The sequence below is a fragment of the Marmota monax genome, unplaced genomic scaffold, assembly GCF_021218885.2.
Source record: "Marmota monax isolate L192 unplaced genomic scaffold, Marmota_monax_Labrador192_F-V1.1 WCK01_AAM20220418_F8-fsc00120, whole genome shotgun sequence".
Taxonomy (NCBI): Eukaryota; Metazoa; Chordata; class Mammalia; order Rodentia; family Sciuridae; genus Marmota; species Marmota monax.
In genome coordinates this window covers 2631921-2646422 of record NW_026694424.1, presented here as the reverse complement: position 1 = coordinate 2646422, position 14502 = coordinate 2631921, and positions in this window count along the sequence as shown.

Genomic DNA, 14502 nt, shown 5'->3' with positions numbered 1-14502 from the left:
ATTTCTAGAATTTGATTGACTAGATAGGATAGAAAGTAGAATGCAGGGGAAGGAATGAGGAATTGATCTTTCAAGTCTTCCACTGTGAAGAGGGAGAATAAATACAAGGTAAGAATGTAGGCAGATTTTTATGTTTGGTGGTGGGTATGAGACAGTTCTCAAACTGGTGTTCTTAATAAAGATGAGGTGAAATTCTTCAATAAGGAGGAGAGGTGAGTTTTTCTTTGAATAAAAAATAATATTTTATTTTATTCTCAAGAAATCATAGTTACTTACTAATCAGATGTGTGTGTTTGTTGCTGACAGTACCAATGCTCAATCCTTGAAATCAGATTAGATATTGCTACCTTTCTTTCCTGTTCTGCATTGATTTTAACTTGCTCTTTGCTGGTGTAGGATGTCATTAACTAAAAGTGTGAAATGGAAAAATCAATTAGTCAACAACCAGATTAACTTGGAAAATGTGGTTGGATTCACAGGAAATCAAAAATTTTCAATCATAATTTTTTCTGATTCAGAAAAAAATACATGCTATGTTGATTTGAGTTTAGAGTTTATAATCTGTAGCATCTGTCCAATCTGCTTCTTCTTGCCTCAGTTGCAATTTTAAAAGCAGGAATCATATATATTCATTTCTATGAAATCTTTCTTAGTACTATCATTTTGATTTCCTGTTCTCAGTACATGAATATGTGTTCAAATGTGATACAACATAATAGCGGTATATTATATTATAAATAGAGTATATTATATTTTTCTTTTTTGTAGTAAATTTATTTTATGAGAAGTGATGGTCACGTGATGATTCTTTGAGAGAAAAAAAATCCTTTTTGGATACTTATATTCTTTCACATGTCCAAAGGGGCATTTTAACTCTTTATCTGTATAAAGGGAGGGTTATGATTGTCCAGATTGTGAATAAAAATGTTTTTTTTTTAGATATCATATGAATCTCTGCTCACTTTTTAGGGTCCAGAAAAGAAAGAAGAGAAAAATTTAGATCATGTAGTTTAACTTTTTTAGTTCAGTAATCCAGAGATGTGGGAGGGTAGGAAGAGGGCCACAGAGCTACATGAGTGGGGGACCGTCATCTAGACAGTGACTTCTCCATCGTGGTGTGTCAAAGCAGGATCTCCATTCTTGGTGTGCAAAGAGTTCCTTATTAGGCAGTGGGTTCCCAATTGTTCATCAGCCAGTGTGCACAGAAAGAGAACATCTGGCCACAGAGTTTGTGTACACGGACAGTACTTTCTGTGGTCCTGGAGCCAATTGCACTCCTGAGACTATCGTAGGGCCCTTCTGGACTCTCTGCTTTCTTTCTGCTCCTCACTCCTTGATTTACAAAGTGATTGCCAGTTTCTGCCAGGTTCTCTGTTACTCTCTTCCCAAACAAGCTGTTGGGGAAATTCTTCTTTCAATCTGTTCACATCTACATTGTTTATTGAGAAATCCCTCAAATATTCTGACTTGGGAATATTACTGTTCACCAACATTCAAGGTTAAGGGTTAAGTGGCTTGTTTTCTTTTGTTGTTGTTGTTGTTGTTGTTGTTATTGTTGCATAAGACTTGAATGGAAATTTGACAGAGTGAGCATTTGCTATTTGGGGACCTTGTGTCCGGTCAGATTTTTGTTCTAACTATAAAGCATATTCCTCTTTGAGAGCAAATCTTTGCAAAGCTCAGTCCATGTTCTTGAGGACCTAGGAGTAAGGAAGAGCAAAATTTTTTCTGCACCTTTTGGAAAGAGTTACATGCTCCTTCCCGTGAAATCTGCACTTGGGAAGACATGGTATCAGGGATGATCTATCAGTGTTGCTTGCCATCATGAGAAGAGAGGCTATTTTTGTTGTTGTTGTTGTTATTGTTTGTTTCATGTGTATGTGTGTGTGTGTGTGTGTGTGTGTGTTGGGGATTGAACCCACGGCCTTGTGCATGCAAGGCAACCACTCTACCAACTGAGCTGTATCCCCAGCCCAAGAGAGGGTGTTTAACACTCCTAGTCAACATAGAACTGGAAACTTTAGCCAGAGCAATCAGGCAAGAGAAGGAAATTAAAGGAATACAAATATAAAAAGGTCATCTTATCTCTGTTTGCTGATGGCATGATCCTATGTTTGGAGGACCCAAAAACTCCACCAGAAGACTTCTAGAGCTGATAAAAAATTTAGTAAAGTAGCAGAATACCAGATCAACATACATAAATTAACTGCTTTCCTATATTTCTATAATGAATCTGCTAAAAAAGAAATTAGGAAAACTGTCTCATTCACAGTAATCTCAAAAAAACAAAACCCCTGGGAATTAGTCTAATGAAGGGTGTGAAGTACTTCTACAATGAATACTATAGAACACTGAAGAAAGAAATTGAAGAAGACCTTAGCAGATAGAAAGAGAGGCAGAATTAATCTTGTCAAAATGGCCATACAATATACAATATACAGATTCATTTTACAAAAAGGACTATATAGATTCAATGAAACTCCCTTCAAAGTACCTAAGATATTCTTCATGGAACTAGAAAAATCAGTACTAAAATTCATTTAAGGAGTGGGGATGTAGCTCGGTTGGTAGAATGTTTGCCTCTCATGCACAAGGCCCTGGGTTCAATCTCCATCACCACCATAAATGAATAAACAAATAAATAAATAAAATTCATTTAATACAATAAGAGACCCAGAAGAGCCAAAGCAATACTGAGCAAAAAGAGTAATGCTGGAGGCATCACAATACTGGACCTCAAATTTTACTACAGAGTCACAATAGCAAAAATAGGATAGTACTGGCACCAAAACAGGCATTAAAATCAATGGAATAGGGCTGGGGTTGTGGCTTAGTGGTAGAGCACTGCCTAGCACAGGTGAGGCACTGGGTTCAATCCTTAGCACCACATAAGAATAAAGGAATAAAATAAAGGTATTTTAAGAAAATCAATGAGATAGAATAGATATCATAGAGACAAACCCCTGCAAGTATAGTTATCTGATACTAGGCAAAGGCGTCAAGAACATACATTAGAGAAATGATAGTCTTAACAAATGTTGCTGGGAAAAATGGAAATCCATATGTAAAGAATGAAATTAGATTCCTTTCTCTCACTCTGCATAAAACTCAAAGTGGATCAAAGACCTAGGAATTAGACCACAACCTCTATAACTGCAAGAAGAAAATGTAGGTCCACCACTTCAGTATATTGGCCCAGGAACCAACTTTCTTTCTTTTTTTTAATTGCATTACAATTCTTAATGCACATATATAACACAATTTTTCATATCTCTGTTTGTATATAAGGTATGTCACCTTTCTTAACAACACCCCTAAAGCACAAGAAATAAAGCTAAAAATCAATAGGTAGAATGTCATCAAACTAAAAAACATCTGTATAACAAAGAAAAAAAATTAATAATGTGGAGAAAGAGCCTAGAGAATGGGAGATCTATGCCACTTGCTCCTCAGAGAGGGTATTAATATCCTGAATGTATAAAGAATTCAAAAACCTTAACACCAAAAAAAGTGAAAAAAAAACAATCAATGGCAATAAATGGGTAAAAGAATTAAACAGACACTCCTCAAAAGAAGAAAGACAAATGATCAACATCTATATGTAAAAATGTTCAACATCTCTAGCAATTAGGAAAATGCAAATCAAAACCACATTGACATTTCATCTCACTCCAGTCAGAATGGCAATTATCAAAAATACAAATAATAATATGTGTTGGTAAGGATGTGGGGGAAAATATATATTGTTGATGGGACTGCAAATTACACAACCACTCTGAAAAACAGTACAGAGATTTCTCAAAAAACTGGGAATAAAACAACTATATGTCCTAGCTATCCTACTCTTGCTTTATTTACAAAAGTTTTAAAATCTGCATTCTCTAGGGATGCTGACACATCAATATTTATTGCAGTACAATTCACAATAGCCAAACTATGGAACCAACCTAGGGGTCCTTCAATAGACATACAGATAAAGAAAATGTGGTATATATACACAATGGAGTGTTACTCAGCCACAAAAAAAGAATGAAATTATGTCAAAGGATTTAATAAAACAGAAAAGGTATGTAACTTGTGAACCAGTAATACTAAAACTACTGATAAAAATCCTAGAGAAATTCTGACACATAGCTGGGCATGGTGGCCCATGCCTGTTATCCCAGCTAATTGAGAGGAAGATGCAAGAGAGTTGCAAGTTGTAGGTCAGCCTGGGCAACTTAATGATACTGTGTCTCAAAATAAAAAATAAAAATGGCTGGTGGTGTAACTCTGTGATACCAGTGCTTGCTTAGCTCTAGGTTCATTCCCCAGTTACACACACACACACACACACACACACACACACACCAGAAAGAAAGAAGGAAAGAAAGAAAGAGAAATTCTTACATACATAAGTATAAAAAGAAGTCATGTACAAGAATATTAATTACAGAATAGTTCATAGGAATTAAGGTTTTAAAACACATATTTGTGATGGCCAATTGCTGCCCTCTGAATCCACCACTTTTTCACTAATGTCAAATTTCCCAAGGTTGTTCTCAGACAGTGATTAAAGATACTAAGGCAGGCCTATTCCTGTGAAATGTGGGCCTTTTCTACAGGTGACTCTAACTCAAGACCTTTCTATAAATCTTGCTGAAACTTTTTTAGAACTGCACTGTAGTCTGGCTTTCCTTTTTTCCCTTTCTCATCCATAAGACCTTGATATGCTCCTAGTCTGAAGATTGTTCTAAGGCTTTCTATGGATTTTCCCATATGAGCAACTTCCCCAAATAATTATGTTGTGTGTGTGTGTGTGTGTGTGTTTTATCCCATCTGGTTGTCTGCTTTTTGGAAATCTTGTTTTCGGGAGTAGTCTGACAACACATGGTAAGATGAGAAGCTGGGACAGGCACTCACTGCCTGGTGGGTAATGAGGATGCTTTCTTAAGTGCAATGTGGGTCATAGATATGCCTGGCTCTTGGTCATGGTCCAATGTGACAAATTCCATTGACAGGAATCTGGAAAAACATAGTATAGGGATATACCTTTGCAGATGCAAAGATCAGAAATTTGAGAGGTTTGGATGGTAATGGGGATGCTTACAAAGACAGCAGAGATTATCGCTTACTATTCCATGGTACTAATGTCCTGCAGAGAGTTAATGAGAAGCTAAAATCCAGTAGCTACAAGTTAGAGGTTATTGTGAAGGCCAGAGTACCTCACCAATAACTCACCAAGAGTTTTATATGTCATAGACTCTCTGGTATAGTTGAGGAGCAAATAGTTGGTAGGGCAAGCTGTGCAGCTCCAGAGTTGTTTGAATATTCAGCTACTGGAGAACTTTTACACCAACAGACCATGGTTAGGTAAACCTGGGACCCTATGCTTTTGGATAGATAGGTTCTCCTAAAGGTGCTGGCTCCGTAGATTCTTTTGAATCCCACAGCACATATCTCTCATGAGAGTTAGTACTTGTCCTGTGCTGTTAGACGCTGCAAATGTCTCTTCCTCAGCAGGTAACAGTGCTCACCCTGAGGGCTTGCCCCACCTCCTTTCCTGGTTGCTTGGCCAATAACTGGAAAGAACTGGCTATACAAGTGTTGGGTTTGAAAAGGAAGCAAAGACACTATAAACAAAAAAGAGACTACACAAATTAGCCAGGTTGTACTGGCAAAAGCCATTGGAATACTGCTGGATTTTGAGGGTACATAATCAAGGGGGCCAAAATGTAAGAAGACACAAGCAAGAATTTATTGATTTAGTGTTAATTTCTCAAGATACAGGATTTATCATCCTGGCAAGGCCTCAGGGTATGGAGCAAAGTCACTGCTAGTGGGCTTTTAGAGATCTGAAAGAAGTCGTGGCAAACGCTGAACAAACTAGAAATGTCCAAAATTCCCTGGCAAACCATATAGGAAGGAATGTAGAGGCTTCAGATCATAAGCAAATGGGACATGCTACATGAGGTCAGAAAAACCAACAGAACCTTATGTTTCACAGGAGCCCAGAGGAAATACCATTCACCAAGACCACCAAGAATGCATTAATGAGAAGGACACCAGCCAATGTTACACACACACTTGAAAGTAGTGGCTCTTAATTGCAGGCCACTATTGTTGGTAGCTGGTCACAGAGCTGAGTTGATTAACATCTTGGGGTTGGTGGGGTCTGAAGTAATAAAAGCCACTAGGCAACATTTAACTGATAGGAGCCAAATAGCTGAAATTAGCATATAACCAGCAAGGTCATAGAAGTAGCCCAAGAGGTCTTGCATGGCAGGAAGTTGCAGAGATGGTAGATAGAGCATGTCATTGCCAGAGGCATGCTCTGTTTGCCCCCCAGTGGGACAACCAATAAGAATGCTACTTTCCATATACCAAAATAACAACAAGAAATTCTGAAGTTATGATTATAGTTCCACTCTCAGTGGACCCACTACAATTATTTCCCCAGTCCCAGGAATGAATAATTGTAATTGTTATCCTTGGCTCTGGGGCTATAGTCTTCTCTTTCTTCCTTCAAATCCGTCCTTGGCCTATGCAGTAAGAGCCATTATAATGGAGAAGTCAAAGCATAAATCTCTGAAACTATTCTTCATTCTGGTTGAAAGAGTATGTCAAAAACAATATGACCAACTTATGTACATGTACAAATATGTCACAATGAATCCCACTGTGATAATGCCCCAATAAAAAACAATTTAAAAAACAATATGAAAATTGAGTGAGATAGCAGAGACGAGTGTCTCCATCAAAAAAACCTTAAATATTCAGAGAAGTGATCCCTATCTTGCTTCTGTTAGATTTCTCAGTTTGTCCTCAAAAGAAAATGGATGGGTCTGGGAGAACTGCTGAAGACTACTGTTGTTTAACCAAGGAATAGTCCCAGCAGAGTTGTGAAGATTGAGTGGCAAAATGGGTGTTACCAAAGAACAGATTAAGACCTGAGGTGCATGGTATACAGTCTGATGTGGAGAACACATTCTTTTCTATCTGCATCGGGAGAAAGGATCAGAAACTGCATTCATGTGGAACAGACAGCAATATTCACTATGGTTTTCCCTCAGGGCTCTGTTAACTCTTCTGCTCTCTGTCATAATATGGTCTTAAGTGATGTGGACAACTTAGACAGACTGCAGAACATGACACAGATCCATTACATTCATGACTTCATGCTAATTGAGCAAGACAGTTTTAGTCAGCTTTTTTTTTTTTGCTGCTGTGGCCAAAAGACCTAACAAGAACAATTTTGGAGCAGGAAAAGTTTGTTTGGTGCAAAAGATTTTAGAGGTCTAAGTTCATGGATGGCTGGCTCCAGAAGAGTGTGGTGGAAAGCAGCTTAGGACATGGCACCAGTAAACAGAGAGACACCCTCCACTACAGGCAAAATATATATCCCAAAACCATGCCTCCAATGACCCTACCTACGTGCCTACACTTAATACCCAGTTAATCCCTATTAGCGGATTAATGCATTGATTAGGTTAAGGCTCTCAAGACCCAATCATTTCACCCTAGGCTTTCTTGCACTGTTTCACACATGAGCTTTTGAGGGACACCATAACAACAAGCAAGAGGTGACTAACCATGCTGGAAACCTTGGAAAGACACACACATTGCAGAGGGTGGGGTGGAAGATCAACCTTGTGCAGGTTTAGGTACCTGCTAACCTGCAGTTCAGCGAAGAGCTCAGGAGCCTGAGGGGTATGTTGTGATGGTCCATACAAAATAAAAGCCAAATTGCTATACGTTGCCTCCCTTTCCACACAGAAGGTAACACTGTGCTTGGTTGGTTTCTGTTGGTTCTGGGTTCACTATGATCTGAAATTCAGTACCAGGATTCCCAACTCTGTAACTGGTGGCTGGTGAGGTAATTAACAGACCTAGGAGAGGTAGAGAGGGGAGAGGGAGATTTTGGGCTATAATGTGTGTTATTTCTGTGTATGGGGTGACCTTATCTGTATATGAAAAAGAGCTGGCAGAGGTAGGATCCTGAAAGAACTTTGTTCTAGCATAGCACTGCTTACTGAGAATGTGTGGAAGTTTTTATACACATTACTGTAAACATTTTTTTTTTTACCTTGTGTTCTTGCCAACCTCCATCAAATAACATTTTATATTGACATTTTAAAGCTTTTGTTTATTCATTGAAGAGTATATAATGTTTACTCATAAATATCAGGTAAGTTTGCAGAAACATCCTATATTAAACAGCAAATGTTTTCTGTAACTTAGAGGAAAAGAGCAAACCACAAAAGGTTATGGCTATGTTGAAATACAGATATAACTAAACAGCACAGATTAAAAACCCCATCTATCATTTTACATCATGTGTGTTGTTTATTTCTATAGAAGATCAAACCTATCTGGTTCTATAGTAGGAAGAAGGAAGACAGGGAAAATAGTTGTAGGAAACTTTTCACATGAATTCCAGAGTGCATTTTGGACTTTGAGCCATGGATATGTATCAAGTATTTCAAAATAAATAAAAATTTTAAAACACATAGGAATGAAAAGCAGTGATATTTACAAAAGTCTTCCTAATTATAACATACATCAGAATAAAATTTAGCAGGAAAGGGACAAGAGCTTTATGAGAAAAGTTATGATATACTATACAAATGAAGAAAATGAGTGTTCCTAGATGAAATATTTAATATGATAAAAGATAAATTTTTTCTAAATCAATATAAGATTTTGATACAATTCCAATCAAATTCTAAAGTGCTTTTAAAGTGTTAAACAAAACATACAGGAACATAATTGCCTAAAAATGGTCAATGCACTTTACAAATGATGAAGACATTTAGTGTTATCAGATATGAAAAGTGTCCTATAATAAATGTAGGATGCCATACTATTGAAATCTGTTTTAATTTATTTAACAAAACCCTATGTAATTTTATTGTGTTATAAACACCATTATAAGTTCTTTAAAAACACCAATTTATTTAATCCTTAAAAAATGTTATGAGAGAGATGCTATTCACGTGTTGAGAAATGAAAGCCAGAGACATTTACCAAGGTCACACAGCCAATACTCAGGGAACTCTGGGTTGAAACACACCCTAAATCATATTCTGAGTTTGTTATCTTCTCTAGAGAGGGTTTATGAAGGAGGTCCCACCTACTCCTACATACTTTTAGAACACAGGTGTTTTGTTTATTTTGTGCCTTGCCCGTGTTCTAAAAGTATTGATAGCAGGCGGGACATTCTCATATAGAGAAAATGACCAACTTAGAGTAGCAAAGGTATCTTTGCTAAAATGTTCATAGTAATGGAGAATCCTATGGGTTCCTGCTAGGTAGATTTCTCATCAAACTTAGGAAATGCATTAGAAAACTTATTTCTTGTTTAGTGAAGTTATTAGCAGAATCTCTTAGTCTTTTTCATGTGACTATAGATAAGTAAAATCAATCAAAAAATAAGTTGAATAAAAAAAGATTTCTTGTAGGTAGAGAGAAAATGGGGGATAACTATTTCACAGGGCTCTAATCCTTTCCTTACTGTTAGCGTTCTGAAGAAAGAGTGTTTGCAAAGACACTAAACCAGAGGGGCTGTTGGAAGAAAGAGGAGCCAGGAATATCAAGACAAGGGAGTTTCCTCAAGTCAAGCTATTAATGGAAGGAATAATGCATCCTGCATCCCAGCAATCTTCACAAGAATATCCAAAAGCTAATTAAATTTGAATGCTGCCCTCACTTTCACCCCATAGGCAATTGTTCATTTTCTCCTGTTATTTTAGCTACAAAAACAGGATTTTTGTTGATGGTACTGGCTGTTATTTTTAAGAACATCTAACCAATAAAGATATTAAACAGTCATTTAAATTGGAACTTCTCCCAGAATAACTCACCTTTTGTCAATTTTCACATTTTTATTGCTCCTTATATTTCACTGTAAGATAGAAGATATTTTTAAGATATGTACAAGCAAATATACACATGGATTCACACGGAAACTTAAACTGGGAGGATATGCTATATTATGATTCATAATTTTATTGCCTCATATTTTAGAGCTGTCCTAAATCCTTTTACATCCTGATCACCTATCTTTACATCCTTCGGTCTCTGTCTCTATCTCTCAATCTCTATCCTCTTTCTATGCAGAGAATGGCACATGCTAAGACCTGCACCAAGGGACTGAGAAGACCAGGGGGAAGGCAGCTGAGACAGAGGTAGGTGCAAGGGTATTTGGTGCAAAGTTAGAAGGATCCTATCCAATTGTCTCAGATTGCAAAAATGGGCTTGTAGATGATGACCCACTTTACTAGGGAGATGCAGCATGATACACTGGAACAAGTACTAGAGAGATTAAGAGATATGTCACCCTGTTCTGCCTCTGACGAGTATGATGCAGTATAAGCTATTTTTAAAACTACTTCTTTAAAGCTCTGTCCACTATGATTACTCTGGTTTCATCAGGTGTGGATGACCCATGTCCCAGTTTGTAGTTAAAAAACAAAACAAAACACATTTACCAAAAGTTTCTAGCTCCTTTCTTTTTCCTTTAGGCCTTTCATAGCTGTAGGAGTCTTCACTCAGTTTTGTTCCTATATCTAGCTCAAACAACTGAAAATACACTTAAAACATTCCAAGAGTGAACCCTGGTCCAGTGCACCTTTTTTTATCTGTTAGTCTTAGAAACTTTCTGTTTGCCTCAATGTCTGTTCCAATTTTATTTTCACTTTAAAGGAAAGCATTAGGGTGCTTTTGGCTCATGTTCTGTTGGTTCGTATACCTTCAGGAACACTGTGAGCAATGGCATGGTCTGTATGTATTTCTTCTCTTCCTTTTCCCCAGCCATCTCAACCCAAACTTTCCTAAATTACCATGCATACTCCAGTTTGAAAATATGCAGTGATCTAGACTCTAACTACTATGAACTCTGCTGCTTTTTGTTAGAGGGGAGCCTTCTAAACCAAGCTATTTTCTCTCACTATCTGGTAGCTAACCACAAAGAAAATAGATGATGAATCTCTGAGGTCCTTGGAGAGGAAGGCCTCCTTTTATATTTCTTTCATACCCTTTGCAGTGTAGGACTGAACCCAGAGTAAGTCACGGGCCTGGTGCCAGAACAATGAATGAGTGGGAAGCTTAGAATTATGTTTTGAAGGCTTTTACACAGCAGTGACTCTCTTTAAAGTCAGCCTTGATGTTCAACTGCTTCTTTTAACTCATGTAAACTTACCTCGAATTTGATGGGGAATGGAATGAAATCTCCTAGCTCCTTTGCTGTGCTCCAAGGTAATGTGCCATCCCTGGCCACCTTGAGTCCTGGAGAGCTGGATGCCTTCTCTAAGGAGATTTGTTTTACACGTCATTCTGGAAGAGTCCCAATTCTAGAAGGCTTGACAATACTTACCAAAAACTTTACATATGTTTTCCCATAAGGGCTGGAGAGGGACTTAAACAAATGTAGGGACATCCCCATTTATCCAAGAATATAATGTGGAAAGTATGCATCTTAAAATTTATTATGGTATCCATTTATATGGTTATGAAAATTAGTTTTAATTCACTTGTCCAATATCTAAATGAAACAAATGTGAGCCAGGAAAAAAAATGTAAAACATGAAAAAGTCAAACAGTGGCTCTTAGAAGACTTTCCCTCTATTGTCTCCCAGCTTAACCTGAAAAGGAATCAATATTAAGAAACCAAACAGAGTATATCTGCAAGAGCAGGTCAGTTCCAGCCTTCTGGGCTTTATCTGTGTTGAAGTGCCTGAGCCTGTCTAGACAATTGTTTAAGAAACTGACTCAGTAGTCATAGAGTTGAAGTGACTGGATGTCTGTACTGTAGTGCCATCGTTTTGATTTCCTTTAAGAATGCTGAGTAAATTTTCTTTTTTTTTTTTTTTTGGTACTGGAGTTTGAACCCAGGGACACTTTACCACTGAGATATAGCTCCCAGTCCTTTTTATCTTTATTACTAGTTTTCACTTTGAAACAGGTCTTTCTAAGTTGCTGAGGATGGCCTTGAACTTGTGATTCTCCTGCCTCAGCCTCCTGAGTCACTGGGATTAGAGATATGTGTCACCCAGGCCTGGATCTGGAATAAATTTTAAAAATTAAATATTAATGAAACATAAGTATAACCTAAGAATCAAGTTTCTAAAATTATTAATCCTAAATACTTGATGGGAACTACAGGGTATATAAGAATTCAGCCCTCCTTGGGGACCTTATGCTTTAGAGGTTAGAAACTGTGACTTGCTTCTAACCAGCAAAATATAGCAAGTAGATCACAAAGCCAATTCAAAGGGGATGGAAAGGAAGGCACTGACCCAAGTAACTTTGGAAAAAGTGTTTTGATTTGATAGTATAAAGCTAATGATAAAATAACTACTCATAAACAATGTACTGTAGTGACCAATTTTTTTTCTTCACAGGGGTATGGGCTAGGAATTCTGGAACTATTATATAAATTATTTTGTACTGTAATTTATAAAGAAGTATAGATATTGGAGAAAAAAGGAGCCCAGTTTCTCATTGTTGGAGAAAGAAGATACAAATGAGAAAAGGAGGGAAGTAGAATGAATCCTTTAGAGATAGATTGGTGTCAGAGATATCAAAATGTATGTGTTCAGATAAATAAGTTAAAAAAATCCCAAGACTTACTATATTATATTTATCTACTGAGAGTGACCAGAATAGCAATACTCTGGTCTCAAAGAGCACATCTAGCACTCCAATCTAAAGGGCCAGAAGCCAATCTAAGAAAGCTCCCAATTACCAAATTTAAAACAGCTTGAGCAATGAAATGATAGTAGTAAACTATAATCTAAAGAAAAACTATAACTAAAGAAAAAATAAACATCCATGTTTGTAAATAAATGGCTTAGAAATGACAACTCTTCTTACAGAAGAATTTCAATCAATAAATGTAATAATAAAGAATGGAATAGAAAATTGCTAGAATGTCATAATAAGAATTCCTATAGGTAAAGTTGCTCTTGAATGCTAAGTTCATTAGCTAAAGTTTAATCAAAACAGGATATTTATATAATCTCAAAGTATCTTCTCTAAGATTTCTAATAACTACTCAGGAAAAAGTAGCAAGATTCCCTGCTAGCTGTGTGATCAAGACTAATGTTACCAGTAGTACATGGCTACCTCATGACCACAGGTGTTGTATACTGAGAAGGGCACATTGCCTTTGTGGTGGCCATCCCAAGTCTGCATAACCTGGACTTTATCTAAAAAAACACCAGCCAAACCCAAGGAAAGACATTCTTCAAAATAAGCGTTCAATACTCTTTAAAAGTGTCAAGGTCATGCAACCTAAGAAAAGATAAAGGAAAAGTTGCAGATTCAGGCAGATCTAGGAAACATTGCAGTCAAACTTGATGGGAACATGTTCTGAGAACTATGTCACTAGGAGATTATGTCACTGTGTCAACAATGCAGAATATACTTACATAACCCGATATGGTGTAGCCTGCCGCACACCTAGCTGTGTGGTATAATATCCATTTGCAGAACAGGACGGTTTCAATTACGCCGAAGCATTGCCCTGGCAAGTAATTTTCTTCCACAATCAGCTCATTTATCGTTTCCAAATATTCTTCAGCTTCCTTCACATCAGCATTATACACTCACTACTCAATTTTACATTATGAAATGAATACAAATTCTTACAGCCTTTAAATCCCTCAGAGCTTGCAGCAATCCAGCATCATAATTGGATCCAGCCCTTTCTTTCAACATTTCAGGCTTTTTGGCCACAATCATCATGGTGCTTAGAGGGATACACTTCTGTGTCTGGTCTTTAATCCAGGTCATTAGGAGTTTTTCCTATCTAATATGGGCCCTCTTCGAATTTTCTCTAGTCTCATTACCTTCAATGAAGCAGATCATTTAATAGCTTTCATCTCTTTGTTCTTGTTCTTCAAGACAGTAGCAATCATGAAATGGGACGTACTGGACCAGCAAGCAGTAAGCATCACTGATTATCTACTTTTGTGGTCTCTAATCAGTTTTAGTTTTCTTTTCAGGTAAGTCACTTGATGTGGCCTCTTACTGGCCACAGTAACAGTGGATTGCATATACCTGCAGCCACGATGAATGAAATGAGATTAAATCAAGCATAAGAGACAAGACCAGTAATATGAGCTGTATGAGGCGGCTGCTAGTGTAGGTGGCACATTGTTTCATAGTAGACTTTTTATTTTTAATGAATAGAAGTATGCTCTAAAATAATGATAAAACATATAGTATAGTTAATTTGTTAACCAGTAACCTAGATGTTTATTATCATTATCAAGTATAATGTACTATACAGAATTTACACAATGGCATATGTTATACTTTTATACAACTGGCAGTGGAGAAGGTTTGTTACCCAGTATCCCCACAAACGTGCACATAATGCATTGTGCTGTGACATTCTGCTGGTTATGACTGTTGGGAAAAAGTATAATGGCAGTCCCACCCCAGGAAAAAAACCCAACATGGCGCCTAAGGAGCTTCTCTTCCTACTTTCCCCTTTTTCCACTGGCGCGAAAAGTTCCC